At 41.9% G+C, this 23111-nt stretch overlaps 1 protein-coding gene across 1 annotated transcript in view; it reads left to right on the forward strand.

Moving 5' to 3' along the window:
* Window positions 1-23111, forward strand: part of PIAS1 (protein inhibitor of activated STAT 1) — a 60262-nt gene that overhangs the window by 36 nt on the left and 37115 nt on the right. The window lies entirely within an intron of this gene.

Below are 23111 nucleotides of genomic sequence, written 5' to 3' on the forward strand. Positions count from 1 at the left end.
CCCCTCGCTGCTGCGCTCGGGGCCGCCGCGGCTGTGCTCCCCCCGGCGCCGGGGGCGAACCGAGCCGCTGCCGGCGCTGTGCGGCGCCCCGCGGCGCTGCCTCGCCGGGGTGGCTGCGGCGGCGCCCCGCCGGCAGCGGGGGCTGAGGGACGGAGCGGGGCGGGGAGCGGAGCTGTCCTCCCCTCGCCTCTCGCCCGACCGCTCTCCGCCGGGCAGCCCCGCCGGGCTCGGGGGGCGGCAGCGGGGGCGGGCGGGGAGGGCTCCCCTCAGCGCCGGCGGAGAGGGCGGTTGGGCTCGGGCCGGGCCGTCGCGGGGGTGAGGGCGGCGGCGGCGACGGCCGGGGGAGCCCCCGGCAGTTGCCGGCGCTGGGCAGCGCGGCTCGGCCGCCCCCGGGGCGGGGGACGGTTCCCCGGGCTCCCCGCAAAGTTTCCAGGGGACTCCGCCAGCGGCGCCGGGCGGGGAGGGAGCCCTGAGGAACGGCTGTGCCCGCCGTTGACAGGCGGCCGGCTCCTAACGAGCGCCCTCGCCGCCCGGCGCGGGAGGGGGGGGCCCGCCGGGGGAGCCCCGCTTGCCTCGCCCCGCTCCTGCCCTGGTAAATAAAGGACGTCACAAGCAGATGTGGAGGAGTTCCAAGGTGTTAAGCTTGCGGCTGTCCCTGTCATCCTGCGAAACGCATCGAAACCCGGTGCTCTGAAGCAGCCTCGAGCGAAGTTACAGCTCCCCGAGTGGGTGAAGCTGGGGGGGTGTCGCGCTGGGTTGCGGGGGGGTTTAGGTGGGACTCTGCCCGGGGTGGAGGGGAGGGAGCAACTCCCTAGCACGTCCCAGCGGGTGTTTTGAGGAATAGTTTGGTGGAATGGCGGGTGGTGGGGTGTCCACACTGTGCACCCCCCAAAAAAAAAATCCAACAAGAAAGACCCCAAAAAACTTTCCAGTCACTTTGGCAAGGTGTGTGGGGGTGCGAACTCTGCCTTGCACGCCGGGCAGTATATTTAAAAGTTTGAGAATTTCATTGCAGTTGTCGTAGGGTCGTTACTCATCTGGAGGGCTTCTGTCTCGTACTCTGAAGTTAATACAGTGAAAGGCACAAATCAGAAGTATATTAAATGTGTAACATAAACTACAGAATATGTAAAGTCTGACTAGGGAAATACTTTCTTGTTCCCTGGGGTTTCGGTAGGTCTCAGTTTTCTGTGTGTCAAAGGTTTCTTGCGCTTTCATTTTTCGATGCTTAAAGAGCTGTCAGGATGTAAGGAAGTATAAAATCTTGTGCGTGTTCCAACTTTTTAGGTTCTGTGTCTGCCAGGTCAGGACAAATAGATCCTGCTTTAAATCCTCTGCTGTTCTTTGGGGTTTTGGGTCTCTTGCAGAGTATATTGCTTGAGCTGAGTTGCCCCCAAGCCTTTTTTTTTTTGTTCTTCAAATTGTGCTTCCCATATAATGAGATAAAGGGTCAAGATGTGATTCCAGTGTTAAACTTTTGTTAATCCTAGCGCATCAAATGGAGTAGTGTGTTTTGGTAACTGACTCTTAAAGAGTTTTCGGTGCACAGTAGCCGTCTTGAGTTTATGTGATGCCTCTATAAACAAGACTGACTCAAATGGAGTGAAAAGAGGCAAGAGCAAAGGAATAAAGTTGTTTTTTTTTTTTTCTGGATGTGTGTTAAGATGGCAAGATGGTGGTCAAGGGACAGTGCTGAAAGGCATGATTTTACTATGAAAGTCGACAATGTATTGATCTTAGGAGCTTTGAAACCTGAAGCCCCTCCTCTTGTCCATCGCAGAGCCTCTGGGCTCGTATACATGTGTTGGAGTGCCATTGGGCTGCGCGAGCGTAGTGTAGAGGCCTGTCCTTTTCTCTTTCTCTGCAGCTTTACAGATGGAGCTTTTGTAGAATTGTGTTTGTGTCTGCTTATCATCCTGGACTTCTTTATTGATCTCTTTCTGAAACCTGCTTCTTGAGAACCAGTAGAGAGAAATTACAATTTTTTTTTTTTAAAGTACTGTTGCGACCTTAGGGATCTGAAGGGTAAATGTCAAACTGATTAGTTTATTTTCAATTTTACTTTGCTGCTCAGGATATGTAGTGGTACTTGCAAGCTGGGACTGTGGGATGGTAGCACTGCATTCTGTGAAAAGTTGTTCGGGTGTGGTGTTTTTTTTTGTAGCTATGGGGGTTTGGCAGTTTACATAAGAAAAAAAATAGTTACTTCATAAATTCATACTTTGAAGACTTCAATACATTTATCCTCTAGACTGTACAAAGACAAAGAGGTGTGTGGGTGTGTCCTTCTCTGTCAGGAAGGAGAGGGAAAGACAAGGGGGCATGAAATTTTTGCTTAGAGTTGTAGCTGTCACATACCGGTTTTCCAGAAGTAGCACAGCTCAGTTATTAGGTACTGGATGAGGTGAGTGCTCCTTGGAAAAATGTGGCTAATGGAATGCCGTTATATCGTAGTTGGGTGCAGTGGGTATTTTTAAGCAGGAGTACATCCCCAGGAAAAGTGCTTTTAAATTCTTTCTTTTTTTGAAAGTTGAAAGGAGACACAACTAAGGGAGGATTTGTGATTGAGGCTCTGCTATTTGAAGAATGAACAGTAAATTCCTTTCATTATTTTAATTTTCTTAGGTAAAATCTTTTCACGTTTCTCCTCTGATTAATTAGCAAGAGGCATTGATTTCAGATTTAGTGACCTTTACAAACTAAAATCAAATGTAATAGTGGCGCAGTAGCTCACTTGTCTTGCCAGATAAAGTTTGTCAGGAAAATTTAGTCAAGTTTCTGAAACTTTCTTGCCTTCCAGTGTAGAGAACCATGGGGTTACATGTGGGTAACGTACACACATGTAAATTGGAGAATGTGATAGGATATTGGGTGGTGTTGCCAAATGCACAAAGTAAAATTTAAGATCTTGCTTCCTCCAGAAAAACAGTGGTCATTCTTACTTGCTGTAATTTTTCAGAGTTCTGAATCATTAAATAGCGTTTCCTGTAATGTATTTGCTTTCCGCGATCAAGAGTATTTCAGTCTCTTGCCCCATTTAAGAATGTTTGTCCTATTGGAAAAAAAAATCAGATAAGATCAAACATACTTTGCAGATCCCAGGCTTGTAAGGTTACTGAATTCTTTGGTACTCTCGAAGGTTTGGATAAATTGAACCAGTATGTTTTCATTTCTGTTGATGAAACAAGGCAACTGAAAAGTCTGTTCTTCTGTGGATTACCTCTCTAACTCTATAGGCTGAGGGATATGTGAGTTTTCCTGATCTTAATTACTATTCCTGTATAATTGCATACAGACTAATTTATCTCAAGGTAAGCTATTTAAAGCCCTTTCTAATTGGAAGGAGTATACTTGAGTGATTAAATCTTTCCTTCAATATTTCTTACATCTCTTTAAATTGGTTATTAGATTGTTGTGATCTTTGCCTTCTACTCAAGTCTTTTGGAAATCATTACACAGTTTGCAATAATCAATTTAATTATACATGGATCAAAGAATGAAAAAGAAAAGCTTATGTTCTAGTATTGTCATTCTTGATACTGTCCTAAGAAGCTGGTTTGGAAAGCACATGCTGGGAGGTTTTCTCCTTTGTTCTCTCTCCTTTTAAGAAAGTGCCTTTGGGGATTGAAGAGATCCCTGGTGTGTTTCTTGTTAGACACAATTTATACTTAAAAAAAAAAAAAAAGTGAGCCAAGAGTTTGAATGAAAATTCATAATAGCATTTCCACACAATGGTGATGAAAACAAACCATTTAAAAATACTCAGTTGGGAAATACCCCTCCCCTAAATACAGGGAAGCAGTTTTTTGAGGGGGAGAGGCAAGTAGCACAGCTTTCAGGTGGTGGTGCTAATAGTGACAAATGGATCTCTGGTATGGAAATGCAGTTGTGTTAGATTGCATTGTCAATGCTAATAAGCATAAGCTACCTATTTCAGTGTTCAGTTAGAATTTTACTCTTCTGTATTATGAGCTATTTCTGCTTAATCCTTTTATAAGTTGCTGGGGTTGCGTGTTTCTGTGATTAAAGTCAATATAATCCACTTTTCGTCGTTATCTGAGTCCACGGATTACGTTGTTTTCATGCCTGTAATTTGGTGTATGTCAGTATAATTGTATTTTAACTGTATTTTGGTCTAGGTATCTTTTTTTGAGCTTTTGGTCTTCAACACTGGAATTGCAGATACCAGATGCATGAAATTGGCAGCTGTGCATCACTGCTTAACTGTCAAAGCCCCAATCCATAACACTTCTTTATTGCCAATAAAAAACAGATTGCATATTGTGTACACGTAAATATAGTGTCAGCACATTTCTCGTATAAACCCCTCATGAACGTTAGGGGCCATCCTGGAAGTACTTGTAGGCCTGTGCAAGTGAAATTCTTACTCGTTGCCACTTGCAAGAAGGAAGGAAGGTACAAGAACCAGTCGTTCACAGTAGTTATTTTTAATGGATTTACAGTTCATTTCTCTTCTGGTTATAAAGGTATTTAGAAATTACAGTTAAAAGGCTTAGAAGCTAAGAGGGGGGTGGAAGATGCGTCTTCCTTAGCTTTATTCTGTGAGAATAAGAGAAAAGTGTTACCCTAGGGAGGGGAAGGGCTCAGGACTGCTTGGCCATTGATAAGAATGTTTATGAATCAGGCACACGAGACAAATATTTAAAAGCATCCCATGAAGCAGAGTGTAGACAGTTAAGATATCTTCAGATAGTGGGGTTATTTATAGGGATGTAGATGACTGGTATGGTTTATACTCTGACCTGCATTCATGTAGAGCACAAAGATAAGTGCAGACTTGTCACTAATGTGTTTGGCATGGTAGATTTTAGTTCCTGTAATCCATTCTTGTAGGAGTCAACATCTGATCATTTTTCTCTTTAGTGCCATTATAGCGAAAAACAAAGCAGAACTTCCAAACACTTGAGGCTCGAGTGCTCCCTGTAATTGTTCTGAGATACCCCCAGCCCTCTCTGATCCTCTGAGCGCCTAGCTGCTGCATTTCTGTGAAGCGTCTCTTCTAGTCCTTGTTTTTTGCGGTCATGCTTCTGAGTGAGTTCGGAGCTGAACCCCAAGGTTATTTGGCTGGTGGCCTCCATCAGTGTGGGGTTCATTGGTCTCTGCTGAAACTGTTGAATTTGAGGTAAAAGTACCTTTCTTGCTGTGAATCAACGTTTTGAAAGGGTTCCTTTGTGGGGCCTTGGGATCACCCAGTGTCTCAGAGGATTTGTGGCTGGGAAATGGATTGAATCTCTTGCAGCTTTTCTCTTACATGGTGATGATATTGGTGTTTGGCCCTTTGGCTCCACAAGGGAAGAATTCTACCTACAAACCTTAAGTTGTCTCAGAAATGTCTGTTTACTTTTGCTGCTGCGCTTCCACTTCAGAAACTTTTGCTTTGATGAAAGATGTTACAGGTGCCCTTCTAATGGAAGACTCTGCTTTATCGCCCTCCATAAAAAAGTAGTAAAAGCCTTCTGAAAGCCATGATTTCAGTGAAGACTGCAAACATGGTTTTTACATTAAAAACTTGTCAGTATATACCTTGTGTGTCTTTTGCAGTCTAGCTGCCTCAGCTTGTGCTGTCCCCTCTAAGTAGGAACTTCATCTCTGGTTAACGCACAAATGTGCCTGCAAGAATCACAGAGAAATGTCTGTCCTGTTCTTAAAGGGGGAGAAAAGGGGAAATGTATTGTTTGGGTGCCTGCTGTGACACGTGCTTGGGCAGCTGAATTTCGGAATCCTCTTGATCAAGCTCAGGTATTGATTGTCTCATTGCTCTTGTCACTATTCCAGCTCTGTGTAGCCAGTAAATGCTACGAGTGTTGGTTTGGGCTTTTTAAAATGAAGATGATTGGATTTTATGATGCAAAAATTGCATGTAGTACCTTCAGTGGTAGTCTGTTCATGAAAATAAATGCCTTTCTTAAAAGTAGATTCTCTTGCTAGTTAAGGAGGGGGAGGATGAGGAGAAGAAAGGAGCTCCAGTAGCCTACAAAAGGTTGCTTATTTCTGTAATTTTACTCAACGCTATCAAAGCCATTTTGAACAACTAGTCACTGCCATAAAATGTGGCTATTTCAAAGTAAATTAGAAGCTTTGGGGCTGCAACAAAAAGTAGATGTTAAACCTTTGAAAATGAGAATATATGGAGTTGAGGATGGAGACAGGAGATGTTAGCTTATCTAGCTTGTTCTGATCTTCCACATTTTCAATAGCAGCCAGAAACAAATTAAACCAGGTAACATTATATTATTGTTCTCTGTGTGCTGAGGTGCAGACCTTTCTATTGTCATTTCTTACTGTTTTGCTGAGACTCCTGTGTCTGTTGCAGCTGTATTGATCCAGGAGTTTGTCAGCAATTTGCTTAATCTCATTCTCCTGTTGGGATTAGGGATGGCTATAGATGTACTGCCATGTCTCTGCTGTTATATTGTGTCCCTTAGAATATACTGGAGGGATACTAGAATGCTCTGTAAGCAAGCATTGTGTTTTAAGACTAGGGGAGAGTAGGAAGTAGCAGACGGTGGGTATTATGGGGCTTGTCTAGAATATGTGAAACAAAGAAATGAAAAGCTAGTATGCAGTTAGACCAAAGGTCAACCTAAGCTTGACCTTCATGTCTATAGGAGATGATATACAAGAGATTTATATAGGAGGTGGCATGATAATTAATGGAGAAGGAAGAGAAGCCTTTTAAAGCCATTGCTTGGTGAGGATAGAGTCCTAGGCTCTGCAGCAGAGCAAAGACTCTGTGGGTATGCTAAAGTTTATTTAGCATGGAGGACAGAAAGATAAGTGTTACTCACTTTATGTGCATCACTGAAGATTGCTCTGTAGTGAACTTCCCTTGTTTTGTTTAGGAAATGGTAATGAGCTTTCTGGATGCATGCTAATAAACATGTATGAGTTCTGCCTCTTCTCTGCTTCTGCCAGGACTGCACGGGCTGTAGGTAATGCTTCAGTTGCCAGTTTCCATCACAGAAGTACGTTTAACAGCAGGAGAGAGTAAGAAAGGGAGAGTTTCAATCTCTGCCCTGCTTTGGGGCTGATACACAGCCAACAGCTTTTCCAGAATGGTAAGCTGTGAAGCATCCCTTTATCTCTGTAGATATTTTCTTCCCTATGCCTTGCATGTTTATAGTGTACGCTGAGTGCTTTTTCCTCAGTTTCCAGCCCAGATACGATTTGTCGTGCTAAATTCTTCAAACCAAGAGTTCAGTAGGACTCTCCTGTTAGCTTTTCTTGGTGTTATTTTCAGTTTGACACCTGGTTGCTCCCTTGATCCTGACCATAGATTATTTGGTAATTTTGGTTGGAAGGGACTTTGGGAAACCTCCAGTCCACCCTCCTGCTCAAAGCAGGATCAGCTATGAGGTCAGAATGGGTTACTCAGGACTTTATCCAGTCTGGCCTTTAAAATCTCCAAGGATGGAGACTGCACAGCCTCTGTGGGCAACCTCTTCCACTGCTTAGCTGTTCTCATGGTGAAAATAGTTTTGGGGTTTTTCTTTATATCCAGCCTGAACCTCTTTATTTCAGCTTGTGCCTATTGTCTCACATCCTTCTGCTGTGTACCTCTGTGAAGATCCTGGCTCTGTTTTCTTGATGACCTCCTTTACATGTTGGAAGGTTGTCATTAGGTTCCTCCAAAGCCTTCTCTTCACCAGGCTGAATAAGCCCTGTTCCCCCAGTCTCTTGCCAGATCATCTTGCTGTGCCTCACATCTTTGACAATAAGATACCAGCAGCTTGTTTGGGGATTGGATTTGGGCAGATGATTCCATGGTAGTTCTTGAGGATTTTTTACTCCTCTGGATTTCTGTTAGCGGAGATGTATTACAAAATCCTTAACATCCTCAGAAATGTGGAAAAGTAGTTCCTGAGACTGTCCGCTGGTATCAGTGGAAGGGGTGGAGGTTGCTTCAAAAAATTAGATTTCAAAAGCAGTGAACCTTCTGAGGGGAGATGATGACACATGACAGGCACTAAGTAGGCATCTCTTCACCAAGAGGGTCCATAGGATTCTTGTCCATTTTGAAAATTGGTATACCAATCTCTCACGCTCTTTTCTCCCCTCCCATTAAATACATGGTTATAAAGCAGATGGAAGACTGAGCTCAGTCTCCTTACTGCTTGGTTGCAGCATTGCCTTCGCTTCCTGAAGATGCATCTTTTGTGGCCACAGCCATTTGAGTGTGCAAACATATCTGATAAATGTTAGGAGTTAAGTCATAATCCTTGGGCAGAGCTGAGATTAGAGGCCTGGTTTTCTAAGCTAGGTTTATACTATGAAAAAACCAGTTCTCTTCCCAAGAGATGACAAAGTATAAAACTACAGAGTGTTTTAGGTGCACTAGAGTTTTATGTTGGAGCTGTAGGGGTTTGTATTCACATTGATTCTTCCACTGGGCATATACTCAAGCTGCCAGCCAGTATTGGGGCTTTACCTTTCCATACTGCACCACTCGTTATTGAGTAGCTGTAGGATCTGTCATCTGCAACGTTTTCAGGGGGTGTCGTTTGCAGTAGGGTGCCTTAGGCCCATCAGATTTCAGCCTTGGCCCTCTTGACCGTATATTTGCTTGATGCTGCTACTCTGTTCTTGAGGCTCACAAAGGGGAGCAGATTGGCAGCTGAGCCAAAAGGCAGAGTTTAGCAAAATAACTTATCCCTAGTTGCTTCTGGGATTAAAATCGGCTCTGTGTATCTCTGCAGAACAACTGGTTGTCCTGAGAGTCACTGCATTGGTCTGGTCTAGTCTTGGTCCTTCTGCATATTTGTGGTCTGATCAGTGTAGTGGACCATGTGAGGTTCCTCCAGCTTTGTTTCGCGTGTGGCAGTGCCAGAGCTTCCTCCTGAGAAAGTGTATCTTCCTTCTTAAGAAGAGCATCTCAGCTTGTTCGTTGTTTAAGCAGATAGCTTGCTTTCGCTGTCCAGCCACGTGAAGAAATTTACTATCCCTTGAAGTGGGATGGTCAGTTGAGAATCATTCAGAGCTGAAACTTCTTGCTTACCTTCATTTACAGTCTTATGCCAGATGTTCCTCCTGCCCTCTTTGTAGAGCAGGGTCTGGGCTTAATAAGGCTGCTGTGTTCAGCTTTTCAACTGAAAATATGGTTAGTTAGCATGCAAAATAGAATATAGGATGGAAATAGCAGTGAATGTAGTTTTGCTTGGCAATTTAGCATAGGTGCAGCTCACTTTTTTTTAAAGCAGATACAAGCAGAGGCCAAATACAATAGGAATAATGTGCTTGGTTCAGGTAAAATCTGTAACCTGAGCCGCAGGAGTGTGTTATAAAAAGTTGTGTGGATGAGAATGTTTTCTGATACGTTCGTTCCTCATATTGTTTCTTGAGACTCCCTTGACAAAATGATCTCACTTTTGTGCAGATGTTGTATCTTGTTTCCCTGGTGCAAAATAAGAGTCTTTGAAACAGTCCAAGTATTTGTGTAGATTTTCAGCTTATTAAGAAATCTGTTAGAGACAGCTCTGCTCAGGCCATCTATGGAGTTGCTAGTGCACCTATAAATATATTGCACCAAAATGAAAAATGTAGAAACTTCAGCAGCGGTACGGAAACAAAGCTGTTCCTTTTCGTAGGTTCCGTGTTGATTTAGCAGTATCTTGTCAGTGAATCTACTGAGGCCACTTGATGGCAGGGCTTCAAGTTTTTTTAATCAAGTATCAGAACTGTTGTCGGTTTGAATTACAAGTATTTTAGATAATATTTTTCTAAAGGGTGTACACCCAGGTTTTCATTCAGTTAATTTCCACTTTTACCTCATTGGTGTTAAAATGTGACTCTCTCAGTTGAGAAGTAACGTTTGTATTAGAGGCTCTTGACAATGTCGCTTGCACTTGGGTTTCTGAGGAAATGGCTAAAAATAAACATGCGTTGTAAACTGAATTTTAAGAATGGAAAAGTAGCTGTTACCAGTTCAGACCAAGGGTCCATCTGGCCTGGTATTGTCTCCTACGGCTTCCAGAAGCGAGTGCATAGGGAAAGGCAAAAACAGGGCAGAGTATGAGAAATAACTGTCACCTCCCTGCAATATTTTCCTGGTCTCCGGCTATTTTCAGCTCAGTCCTCTGAACCCAATGGGGGCTACTAGCTGGACAAGCCATAATAAACCTATTTTCCAAGTGCCTGTCCAGGTTCCTTGTGAACCTAGATAAACTTATTTTGTTCACTGTATTTTGGTAGGGACTTCTGTTGCTATGCTGCTTGCTGCGTGAGGACCCTTCTCATTTTGTTTGGAGTCTGAGTCCAGCCAGCTTCATCCACTGGTCACTATGGTGTGTAATGAAAAAGGCCGAACAGCTGATCCCTGTCCACTCTCCTTGTGCTGTTCATGGTTTTCTAGATTGCTATCATATCTGTCCCCATGTTCTCTATTTTTTAGGTTGAAAAGTCTTAGCTTTTGCTATTTCTTAATTAGGGAAGTCATGCTGGACTTCCGTAATCCTTCTGTGAACATTTTCACTTCTACTGTAGGTTTTTGTTTTTTCTTTTTCTAAGATGAGACCACCAAAACCACCTGCACTTTGAGGTCTGGGTGAACCAGGGATTTATATAGTGTATAAAGATTTCTCGTCTGCTCTCTGTTCCTTTTTTAATGATTCCTAACAATGATGTGTGTGTTTGACCGCTACCGAGCCGTTGTTTTCATATGTCTGTTTATCTTGGGCCCCGGAGCTTGCTCTAGCGTGGTAAAGGTCATCCCAGAGCCCATCACTATATGTAAAGCTAGGTCTGTCTGGTCTGGCTTTCCCCATAGGTATCACTTTTACATTTATGTACATTGAATTGCTCTGTCACTGAGGTCTTTCGGTGATTCTTCAGTTTGCCTTCATCCTTACAACCATGACATACCGTCAGCAACTTTGTCACCCCGCTGATCACTTCGTTTTCTAGGTTGTTAACGAATAGGTTAAGCTATGTGAGCCAGCATAGGCCCTTGCAGAACTCCACGCATGACCTTCCTCTATTGTTTGGTCTTGGAACAGCTTGGACACATTGGTAACAGAAGAACTTTGAATAGCAAGCTAAGGATCTATGGCCTGCTTTTTAAAAAAATATTATTAATGCTGTAAGAATACCCAGCTTGTATGTGTGGACTGGATTTTCATAGTTTCCTTTGACCTGTACTATTCTGTTGTGTTTAAACATATGTAGAACTCTGAGGTGGTGCCAAGCTGTTTTAAGGGGAAGCAGAGATGTGTTGAAACTTGTTTCCTACGTTCGGTTAGCTAGAAAAGTTTTTTTTTAAATGTGCCTTTGTTTTTCGGAGTACGTTCACATAGCTTAGTAAAGGGCTTGAGCTAAATATTAGTTGATTAACTGCATTGACTCCTTCGTTCCTCGGACCTGTGCATGACTGATGTCTTGATGCCTCTATTTTTAGTTTTTCCCCAATACTGGACTGTCCTTTACTTTTGACAAAGAGGCTGAGCAAGGTTGTGAAGTAATACGATGCTTACGATGTCCTTACCTGGAAATAGAAGCTATATGTTACCTAGTGAGTGTATCAGGAGCAAAAGGGTGAAGACACTTCATACTAAAATGCTGGGCTGAAACCCCAAAAATGCTTTGTTTTGTCATGAGATCTTAAATAAACTTTTTTTGATTCCACGCTGTGCCTTTGACCCGTATGTGTAAGAAGGGACAGGCAGAGTATAAATTCATGAACATGTGAGAGTCATTCAAATGGCATTAATGAGCTGCAAAAGGCTTGTATATATGCAAATTCCCATTCAGAGTGGGATTTGGATGAGTGCGGTTAATGAGGTGGGGCAATAGTTTGGTCAGTAAAGACGAAAAGGAGCAGTGACTGGAGCAGCATCCTCCCTCTGCCCTGTGAGTGGGGTGGGAGTTCGGGGGGAGGCAGCTCACTGCAGGGTAGGAGAAGTAAGGGAGTGTTTGTATCTGCAGTCAGTACTGCAGAAACAATGCACATTTTCTGTTTTCACTTGGTCAGGATTTCCATGGAAGTTTTAACTTTGCTATCAAAGTTTTCTTGGGCAGCTCCTTCAATTCTGGTTGTTCTTGTGGCTGAAGCCAAGTTAAATGTGGTATCGTTTTTAGAGTTTGCTTGCAATAGTTTTCGTGTATTTTAAATCATAGGTGTGGCTGAAACTTGGCTTATAAAAACCTTCATTCCATCAAGCAGTTTGTTTCCATGCAGGGCAGGGGTTATTGTGTGAATAGATTAATTGAATTCAGTCTTACTTTGATTATAAGAAAAATACAGTGCTTGAAGGATGAGGTGGCGGGGAGGGGGACAATGTGTCAGATTGATGGCACTGGGAAATGAAATATCTCTCTTCCCACTGAGCAAGCGTCCTTAGTATCTCTCCTTAACATGCGCCAGTGTGACTGTGAAAGAAATGTTTCTGTAGGCCTTGTCTCTGCTATATGTGGGCCAGGAAAATATTGCATAGAGAATGTATTCTTAGCTTTCTAATGCACTGTTGAATGTTTTGCCCTGGGATTAATCATTGCGAGTTTATGGGTTCTTAAGCACTGCGTGCTTGTCTTTGAGCCTATAGGTAACATGGCACAGTTAATGCATGTAAAAATACAATTTTCTGGTGTGGGCAGCACTGGGAGGTGGAAGGACAGAGTAGCCCAAATTCTGAGGGGTGAAGTAGGATTGTGGGGTTAGGATCAGCTTTGTCAGGAGTCTAGGCCTTGCCTAAGATGCATCTTCTCAGTCTGTGTCTCTGGCTGCATGTTGTCATTTGAAACTGTTTTCTTTATCCTCCTTTGAATGCTGAAGAAAAGCAGGAAGGTCTGCTTCCTCTCCTATTATTCCATCATCTTTTTGCATTTTTACATAGTGGGAAGAAACCAGTCGTTGTGGGTGATATGAAAAACCGAGCTTCCTGCTTTCCCTTTCTTTGTCCCCGTGCCTCTTTTAGATGCCTTCCCCAGGATACGCATTCAGTGTTTGGCACCGGTGCTGCCCTGTTGCTCTCGTTCCAAGCTGCGCGGGTACTTGGAATGAAATCAGTGTGATTCCTGACAGTCTTACTGATGCTTTAGTGTCGTGAGTAGCAGCCAAAGAAGTCATCCATGTCTCATTAACTTGACTGACCTAGGATCCTGAGTCCGTCTCGGTGGGAACTAGGTTGAGTACTGACATAGTAAAATTTTTGAAATGGGAGACGAACTTCTGATTGCCAGTATTTTCACCTGGGTTTGGACAAGTGACATATGAGAGGTGGTTTTTTTACCCAGCTACTGATTTCTCCTCTATAATAATAAATGTATTTATGCACTTTAAAATTGACCTGTCTCAATATGTGATGTAAACATTAGCATGTAACAAATAATTACATTTTTTAATGCGTCTGTACAGTTAGGAATAAATTAGGCTTTTGTGTCCATTTAACTGTTCTATAAATAGTCAGGCCTATAATTTGTGTTTCCTGTTGTGCTGTGACAGACAATAGCTCTTCAGAGTTTGAAAAACTGACTTTTCTTGAATTACTGGGTGGCCACATGTGGTTCATGCAGTTTTCTTGCTAGCACTTTGCTGCTATGTGGCTACTCTCTATTCTAAATACCTTGTTGAGAGAGAAAATGAGCTGGGGTAGATAAGAGTGATTTTACTAGGTGGTGTTCTGATCTGGTTGCGTAGCCCTGTGTGTTCCTAGGATAGTCACGGCTAGTCATATTCCACTGACGAACCATTCCCACGTTGACGTCCTCTTCTGTCCACCTGTGCCCATGTTTCTGAGGTTTACAGTATGCATTTTGAAATTCTTTGCCTTTTTGGAATGACTGTAGGACCAGATTATGTTGTACATCTCGTTTGTAGTTCTTGATTCCCGTCTTTGACTTCTCCTTCAGTTCTGAAAAATACTGTTATCCACAGAATCTGCGGTTGGAAGGGACCTCCCAAGGTTGTCTAGCCTATTAGTTCACTGCAGATGTGCTTAATTGGCTGTAGCTGCATGAAGAGCTGTATGTGGTGATGCCAGAGTTCTTCTCCTGAACCATCAGCTACGTAATGAGAAAAACACGTGAGAAATTCAGGTTTTCCTCCAATTTTGACTACTTTGTGTTTAGTAATTTTGAATTTTGTATGCAGTTATCTTTTAATGTGCCGAATGTGGTCATGGACAAGAAGAATCAAGTAAACGTGTGAATGCCATTTCTTGGTCTTGCTTTTAGGCTGGTGCTGGAGTTGGTTCAAAGGCAGATGTTTCTATAAAGTATAAAGGGGTAGTAATTCTTCTTAGACCAACTGATATGGTTGAAAAACATTTCAGATGTGTGAGTTCTTTCTCTAAATATAATAAGTAGTATTACTTTCCTTCAAGCCTTGTCTCTCTTACATCATTGCATTGTTTACGGCCACTGCACTGTTGATAGATAAAGTCTGGGAAGCAGAAAAGTAGCTCCCAGATAAATGGTGATGCTTAAACAAGAAAATATTCAATAGCTAAGGAACAGAGAAAGGACTATTAGTCCTCTTTGGGTCTCCAGCAAACATCTAGGACAAGTTTTTTCTAGGAAGGACTAGGGCTAAGCAAGTGGAATGAAAAGAACTTGGATCATCTCCTCTGCTTTGTAACAGTGGCTTTGTTTCAGAAGCAAGTAGAGGAAAGGTAAGAGAATGGGTGTCTCCTCCTGAAAGAGGAGGATGACTTGAGCAGAGAGAATGCTTCTCTTGCTTGAACTGTATGAAGACTTAGAAAAACTGCACTAAAGGAATGATTTTGAAGAGCTTCATTAGAATGTGCTTGAAATCAATACTTCATCAAAGTGGAGGCCAATTTACGATAATCTGTGCTATGAGAATGTTGATGTATGAAACTTGGGGCTTCCCTCGGTTTCATGCTGTGTTAGGCAGTCTCTGCAGAACTGGTGAGAAGATACTTGATTTGTGTGGTGCGTCTTACCTGGTACTCAGAGGAACTGTAATGTAAAAGGAAAATGTCGTAGCGTTGTCCAAGCTTTTAATTCATCTTGATGACTTACTGCTATATGACTACTTAAAAAGAAGTGTGTATCTTGGCTTCCTTCTGTAATTTCTATACATGAATTTGAAGACCTTATGAAATAATTTATCTGCAGAATAACTAGCTTTTTTTTTTTAAAAAAAAGACTATACGGATGCCAGTATTGTAGCTTGATGGAATGTTTGTTTTCAGCTTATTGACACAGTGGGAACCTTTGGGTCCATTGATTATTTCTGCGATAACAGTTAAGACGAATTGTTAGTAGTAATAAGTTATTATTCTTGGTGGACCAGTATTAGAAAGGAATGGGGTATTTGGCCAGTGTATTTCATAGGTATTTGTTGTCAGCAGATTTATTTCATTTGTGTTCCGTTTCCTCCTTTGGAAAGGGAAATCTTTTAATGGTAAATTATTGAGTATTTCCCATACCTGATGTTTTATCTGATCTCTTCATTTTCCTGTTCTTCTCCCTTCCTTCCGCCTTTCCTTCCTCCCCAGTTTTTGTTCTAGATATTATTAACTGTTGTTGCAGTCTTCTGTATATTCCCGTGGTTACAGACAAAAGCACTACCAAACATTCTCATGCATCTTGGGAGATGGTGTATGAATGAGGTGACATTGGTACGTGGTACCCAGTGGCAAGGCCGATGGCAGCTGTGGCCCCGTCTGAGTTACGGCTGGTCTGTAGGGTCTGTAGATGGATCCTGCTCGTGTGATGGAGCTCAGCATCTCAGAATCGCTCTTTTTAGGTGTAATTCACAAAGCCTGGGAATGCATTTCTCGGAACGGAACTTTGTGAGAAGGGTTGCTTCAAAGTCTAAAAGCAAACATTAGTTTTATCACTTGCCATTTTGGCTTTAAATTTTTTTTTTAAAGTGAGAATTGTGAACAGATAACTCCAGTTTTCTAGTTTTCCTTCTCTTGGGGTATTAACGTAGCAATTGGTTACTTTTAAGGGAAATGAGATTCAATTACATACTGTCTTCAGCCTGCTCTTCAGTACTTTGCAAGTCAGTATCCAAATTTAATATGATTGTTAATTAAAACTTTTTGAGATACCAGAATAGTAGGCAGTGATGACGTAGTCTGTCTCCTGTGCTGTGTCCTAGAAAATGGGACCAATGAGGGGGGAAAAAAGTCCATAGTTTATGTAGAAGTATTTTGGGTATATTTGACTGTATAATCTCATATCCTGAAGTATTATCTCATTTGAAGCTAATTAAATAGCAGAAGTTTGTTTGTTTATAGTGGACAACTAACTGTTCAACACTGGGTGGTAACTTATGGCATGTGGAGAATAGATCACTTTGCAGTTCTGTAAGGTACAGAAATGAAAAGATTTTTTTTTTAATCTTGGAGGAAAATATGCATCTGTTATGGCAATAATTTGTTTTAATCAAGTGATGCTTAAGATGGCTAACGCTTACAAAGAAATAATGTCTGTTGATGCAGTAGAGATTTAAATAACCGTTGCAAGCAGACATCAAACACTGAATGTAAGAACGTAGGTCTTGAAATTGTTGTAGGTCTTGCTGTTAAGAGGTTCTGTAAGCTGCTTGTGGAAGCCGCCTCTTTATCCATGTTGCAATGTGAGTACATTCATTGAATTCCAGGTACATTCCTCTCCAGCTTTCCCTCAAAAGTGACTCCCAAAAGCTACATGTGCTTCGTGCAGGTATTTTAGATATTTAGAAAGTAACTAGAGCTTCATTCTCTGGTGTTCTGCTGAAACAGACTGGCTAAAAGGAGTCTCGTTTAGTAGACTCCCTATCTGTAAATCCCAAATCAGTCAAATTGTTTACGTAGCCATTGCTTTTGTGTTTTCATTGCATATTTTAAAATGTATCTTTTTTCTTTTTTAAAATCCCTGTGGGAGGGGGAATAAATGTGTGTTTGTGACCTCCTATATGGCTTCCAGAAGCTGAGACTTCTTGGTCCTGATTTTTTTTCTTTTTTATACAAAGAGACAATCTTTCAGACTATTATTGAATGCTGTACAAGTTGTTATATTTTGATTATACCGATGTAGACCTTTTGTATTATTTGGTAGAGAGATTATAACAGGACATACTGTGTTTAGCGAGCTCTTCGGACAGCTGTGTCTGCGGCTGGCTTGGGCTCCGCTGAAGCTTATTGCATAGGAATTAGCTCTTCTGTCAGCCAGTTGAAAGGCTTAGTTAAGGATAAGAATGTTCTTAATAAAAAGTAAATTTGTCTGGCAATGACCCTCTCCCAAATAGCTGAAAATAATTGTCTTCATTATTAGCCTTAGGTGTAAGCTGTTTGTCTTTAGAGAGGCACATTGTTTTGTATCCAAAGATTGTCTAAACTAGTATTTCTGTAATTACTTGTCATGAAAATCATGCTAGCGCATAGCTCTGTAAAAATAATTCCCATCCGCAAAGATAAATACACTAGGGACAATTAAGTTTGAGTGTGGCTGAAAAAACCTGGAGTCCCCAAGAACTGAAATGAAGATTACTACTGTGTCAGCAACCTTATTTAATACCACAAGTAATAATATAGTTCACCTAGTGAATTAAATCTCTTGAGAACGGTAAAACTTTTGTTACGGATTAAGATAAAATGTGACTGACTTTTAAATCAAACACAATTTAGACATGGCTAAAGTCTTGGCAGACTTTCTCCAACAAGTCTAGCTTTTGCAGTTTGAGCAAGTCACTGCCCCAGCTGCCCACCCCACCTCTCTGCTGCGGCAGTGCTAATGTGCAGCCAGGCAGGCAGGGCAGGACACGAGGTGGTTCGCAAGCCATCCTATTGGAAAAAAAAACCAAAAAACCCCGATTTAAGTGTTCAAGCATTGAAGCGGCATTTTGGGTACGTGGGCACACAGTCCGTTCTGCTGAGTCTCTCTTCCTGAGGAAATAACCTCTAGGAAAAGGTCTGGGGGTAATCGCCTACACTAATTTGCCAGGTTATATGCATCAAGGCTTTTAGAAGGTATCTCACATATATGATAGCATAGCGAAATACCACAGGCATCTGCAAAAAACATAACACAACTTTTAAAACGTGGGGATTATATTAAAAATTCCAAACTCTGCCTGCCTGTTGTTACTAGCAGCCAGTTCCGTGGGGCTAGAGCTGTCTTACTGTTTTCTTTTGCAATATCCTTTCGCTCTTCAGTGAATTTTGTTACCTTTATCACCGTGGGTTTTCTTGTCTCCAGCAAGCAACAGACATCTCTAAGAACTTAGTAGCGTTGCTGGTGCAGGATTAGATGGAGGCTGGAAAGAGAGCGTAGATTTGTTAGTGTTCATGTATGAAACATACAGCATTGCTGTGAGCTTACTAAAACATACTAAATTTGAGGGCAGTCGAGTTTTACCAGCATGACAGATACAAGCAAGCAGTGTTTGCCAAGAGCAGCTAAGAACAATGTTCCTGTACTAGTTGATCTGTGAAATAAAGAGTTGAGAGGTTATGGTATACTTGGTAAGTCGTTACATGAACTGAATACAGAAGGATGGCAGTAGGAAATTGCAGGACCTCCTGTCCAGAAGGCCTTTAGACTGTGAACTGCTACAGTTTTTAGATGATCTCTTCAGTGCCAGAGATTCCTAGTGTTAGCAGGCGCTTCAATCTGAGCTTCATCATTCGGGTAGGTTGGTTCAAGGGTCATAATGTTTATGTTAACAGATATGCAACCGTATCATTCGCAAGGAAATACATTGTTTGTGAGCATGGTAAAGTAAATAGCATCTGCTGACTTAAGCTTTATAGTGTACTTTCTCTGCTAGCATGGGAAGAAATCTGTTACCTGGTGAAAATCATGAATACAGTGTTTGACCTTAAGGAAGCCCACATCTATGGAGATACCAACAATAGGTCAGTCCAGGCTATTTTTGGCATTTTAAATATATGGACATCATTTTGTTGATGCATTTTTAATGGATTAAAATCTATTTTTATTGCCAGCTGGATGAATGCGTAGATTTGTTCATACAATTGCGACATGTTCTTTATGAGCACTCATATACTGAGTAAACATAGGGTTTCTTTGATTAAGAAATATGCTATCTCCTTGTGTGTGTAACAAAAGGCACATAATATTTGTACCTGCCATTGGTTTGTACTTATTCTTTTAGTGCTGCCCTGCTTGCCAAAACATTGTACATACCACTCTAGGAGACAGATGAGTTTTTCATTATGAAAACCAATAGCCTCCTTAAAGGTTGTAGTATGTTGCATATTTATGACTGTTCTTCTGTGCTTCTGCCTCCCCTCCGTTTTGAATTACAGCAACTTCAACCTTTGAGTGTTTTGGTTGCATTAGACAAACGCAGGAAGTTACAGCCTGTCATCGAGGCGCTTGAGCTTCCATGAATTGGTCGTTTCACTCCCTCTTGCAGATTTTCGGTAGACTGATTTCAATTTTTATAGTTTAGCCTTGATAGCTTCCTTGTGTGAATCTTGCAGGTAGAATTTAGGACTAGGGAATGTGCCTTCATAAAAGATGGGAATATTTTTACCTTCATGATTTCCCATTTGCACAAATCTTAAGTGTCTAAGAACCCAAGAGTTTAGTCTGTGTAACTGTAAAGAGCTCATGTAGCTCAGGTATAGCTTTCTCCTCCAGAAGATTTATATCAGGGGTTAGAGAGACTGTTCATAGCATGCAAGAACTCTCCTGTATTTTTACAGCTGGATGTTGGAGGCATACTGAGATTAATTCAGAACCATTTCCATACTAATCTAATGCTTCCTAGTTACTTTTATTAGAAAAAAAGAACAATTTTGATTTTATTTTTTTTTAAACTGTCTTTTAGAAGTGCATTGTGGAATTCCTTGAATAGTAGTTTCCTTGTTTCATAAGGGGGAAATTTCCATTTGCGTTGTCCTTGAAAAGAGCGTTAGGGCTTTGCCAGCGTGAACGTGTCCACGCTGTTAATGCAAACTGCAGCCAGAGCTGGTCCCTCTGGACGCTGGGGCTGAAGGTGCTGTGCAGGGTGTCAGTGTGGAGGCTCCTTTGCTGAAGCCTTCGGAAGAGGACAGGGGGGTAGTCAGAAGGGTTTTCTGTCTTACACTTCACCTTTGAAGTGACTTGTTGAAGTGCTTGCCCTCTTCCGCAATAAGGATTCTTAATTTCAGAGGCTGTTAGTAAACTATTGCTAATCACTATGTTTCTAATAACAGAAGAAATTTACTGTTGCTGTCTTAAATTGCTGATTATAAATGGGTGACCTCCTATTCGGTATCCTTTTTTTAGTTTCTTCTTTTACTACTACTCCCCTCTTCTGACTCATGTTTGAGGTAATTTTTTTTCTTTTCCTTTTTTTCCCCTTTAACTTTCATGTTAATGGTTAAAGAATTGTGGAGGACCTGTTGTATAGCTTTAGGCACAAAATGCGGTGTGGTACCTAGCCAAATGCTTCTTGTTGTGCTGGCAAATCTTTTGAATGTGTTTTGGAGCTTATTCACAGCTTCTATTATCATAAACATCCGGAAATAACTTGTTAAATTCTCCAGATAGATCCTGGGGCTGATTACTGGAGATGTAGAAATACCCTTTCTAGAAAGCATTCATCAAATTATTGGGACTATTAATTCTGCCACTGATGGATGAGTATGCTGCTTTGAAGACAGTATCTTGATGTGCTGGTATTTGTGATAAATTTTCAGTATTGTCCATCATGCTTTTTCCTATGGACACTGCTCAATTTGTTAGAAAAAATAAATTACTGACTGCTGCCTGGTTTTTACCTCTCAGGCAAGTCCCTCCCTTCAAAAAATGGGGAAAAAAAGGTGAAGGCTCACCGTCTGTAGTGTTGGATCTCAGCAGATAACCTGTATCTGATCTTTCTTGAGCAGCGGGACTTAGAGCTCGTCTTCCTGCATTTCAAACCAGTGTTTTAGCCCCCATGTATTTTCCAGTCTAGAAATGATGTTCTCTGTGATCCTCTTGTCTTTTTAGTTGCACTTCTCTGAATCATGTGCCAGTGAGACCAGCCACACAGGGTTATCAAAGGAATTTCTTATCCAGAGGCACTAACACTTAAATTTTATTTATTTTTAAACTTAGTTCCCAACCTTCATAGATCAGTGAGACAAGGTCCAGTTCTTGAAAGCAATTTTCTTTGGTCTGACCTGTTAACCTGTGCTAACAATTGGACTTCTCTACCTAGGAAGCTGCCTGGCCTGGGCATCTTTCCTTGATGGGTGGAATGACTGGGCTTGGGTGGAAAACTATTCTTTAAAGATTTATGTCTGCCATTTTCTTTGCAGAGAGAAATCAGAGTAAATGACTCTTAATGTTGGCTGCTCCGTTAGAAGTGAAGGTTCCTGGTAAAATATTTGCTCTGAATGCCTGAACAGCATTCACAAAGCAAAATGGTCCTGTTGTGTGGCATAGACGCATTTCTCCAACCAGACGTGCTGGGTTATTGAGAGAACTTAGGGAGTCAGGAGCTACAGAATGTTCATTGATGTTGCAGCCTGATGCTTTTTATTTAATAGTCCTTTTGTGGACGTCTTTGAGAAAACCCTTGTTCCTCCTTACCTCATAAGTGTCTATGTGCAATTTTTGGTTTGGAGGACTTATTTTCGTATCTGTTAGCTTTTAAAAAGTGCACCAACTTTTTTGAAAGAGCTGTAGGTAGAACATCCTTTCCTATTGATAGTCGCAGGAGAGAAGTAGGCGGATGATGTGGGATGCCGCCCATGGATTGCTTTTGCATCCTTAAGCTATTTTCTTCCAAACCTTATCTGAAGTAGGCGTGGAGCAGGAAATAATCCTTGTGTCCAGATGAGCTGCCTGAGAATGTTTCCTCAACACGCAGAAACAGTGGGATGCACCCGCTCATGCGACTGCAGCGTGAACTGCATCAAATGGTTGGGTTCACAGAATCTGGCAGGAGAAAAGTGGCACGGATTTGGAAATAAGCAACTGGGAGGTGGGAAAATAAACTGACCGCTTTGCTGCCGTGGCCCTCCTGCCCGCCACATACAATTAGGTGACTTGTCTTAAGACAGCAAAATGCCCTGATGGCTTTGGGAAGGATGGACTGTGGCCACAAGCCTTGGGTGAGGGGATGTGGGCTGGAGGGGTAGTGTATATAATGAGCCAAGCGATCCCCATGACTAACGCAGCCTCTGTGGAGGAACACGTGTTTGTGTTGCGTTGTCAAGCAGGAAATGTCAGATGTGTGTTTATAGATTAGAGTTACCTTCTAAACTCTGTGAAGGTCTTTACAGTTGAGTCAAAATAGAAATACTCTCTGTTAAACTGAGGTGAGTTGAGTTTCTGTAAAGCTTGTTCTTACTCTTTTACACTTTGAACGGTTTTTCTACTGCCCTTGCCCTCTCTTTGAATTTTAGATATTGCCTAGAGATGACAGGTACCAAAATGCACGACATCATCAGAATATCTGGTTTGTTTGATGCTGGGATTTGTTGTATCTGAAACTGGCTTGCTGTGTTTCTCACGCCGAAGTTAGGCAAGTGGCAAGTAGCTCAACTTTTTCTTAGCTAAATAGCATCAATTTCCTGTGTGCTCGTGTGATGTTTGTGGGAACATGTATTTACCTGTACGTGAACACATAACTAAACACTTCGTTATCTGTAATTGCAGTTTGCAAGCTATCCTTCAGTCTGTCCTTGATAGCTGTGTATATCCTTTTTTGGTTTGTTTTTGGTTACTTTCTTTTGTGTTAGGAAAAGAAAAACCAAATGTTTTGCCAGTTTTGATAAACAGCTAGGGGTAGGGGCAGTTATTTGCATTGTGGATATTCACTGTTGTTGGGAGACAGACTCTTTGTGGTGAGTTTTGTAGCTTGCTGCAGGTGCAGCTCTACTGCTGTGAGTGATCTTTTTACTACTGTACTTCAGGCAACAGGAAGAAAAAGCAAGATTTCCTGAAGCAAAACGCTTTGTGTCTTTGCCCTTCAGCTTTGCTGGTGTAACTAAGCCAGCAAGGGGTTTGAATTGTGATGAGGTGAGATGTGACAGGAAAAAAATGAGAAATTGCAGCTTTTTTGTGTATTTACTTTGTGTGTTTGACAGCACTTGGTTTGTTTCCCTGCTATAATTATCCTGCCCGTTCTAAGATTAGGGTACCAGTGTGACATGGGCCAAGGGCTCGTAGTGTGGATAGTGCTTGTATGGGCAGTGGCACTT

This window comes from Gavia stellata, chromosome 13 (genome assembly GCF_030936135.1).
Source record: "Gavia stellata isolate bGavSte3 chromosome 13, bGavSte3.hap2, whole genome shotgun sequence".
NCBI classification, from domain to species: domain Eukaryota; kingdom Metazoa; phylum Chordata; class Aves; order Gaviiformes; family Gaviidae; genus Gavia; species Gavia stellata.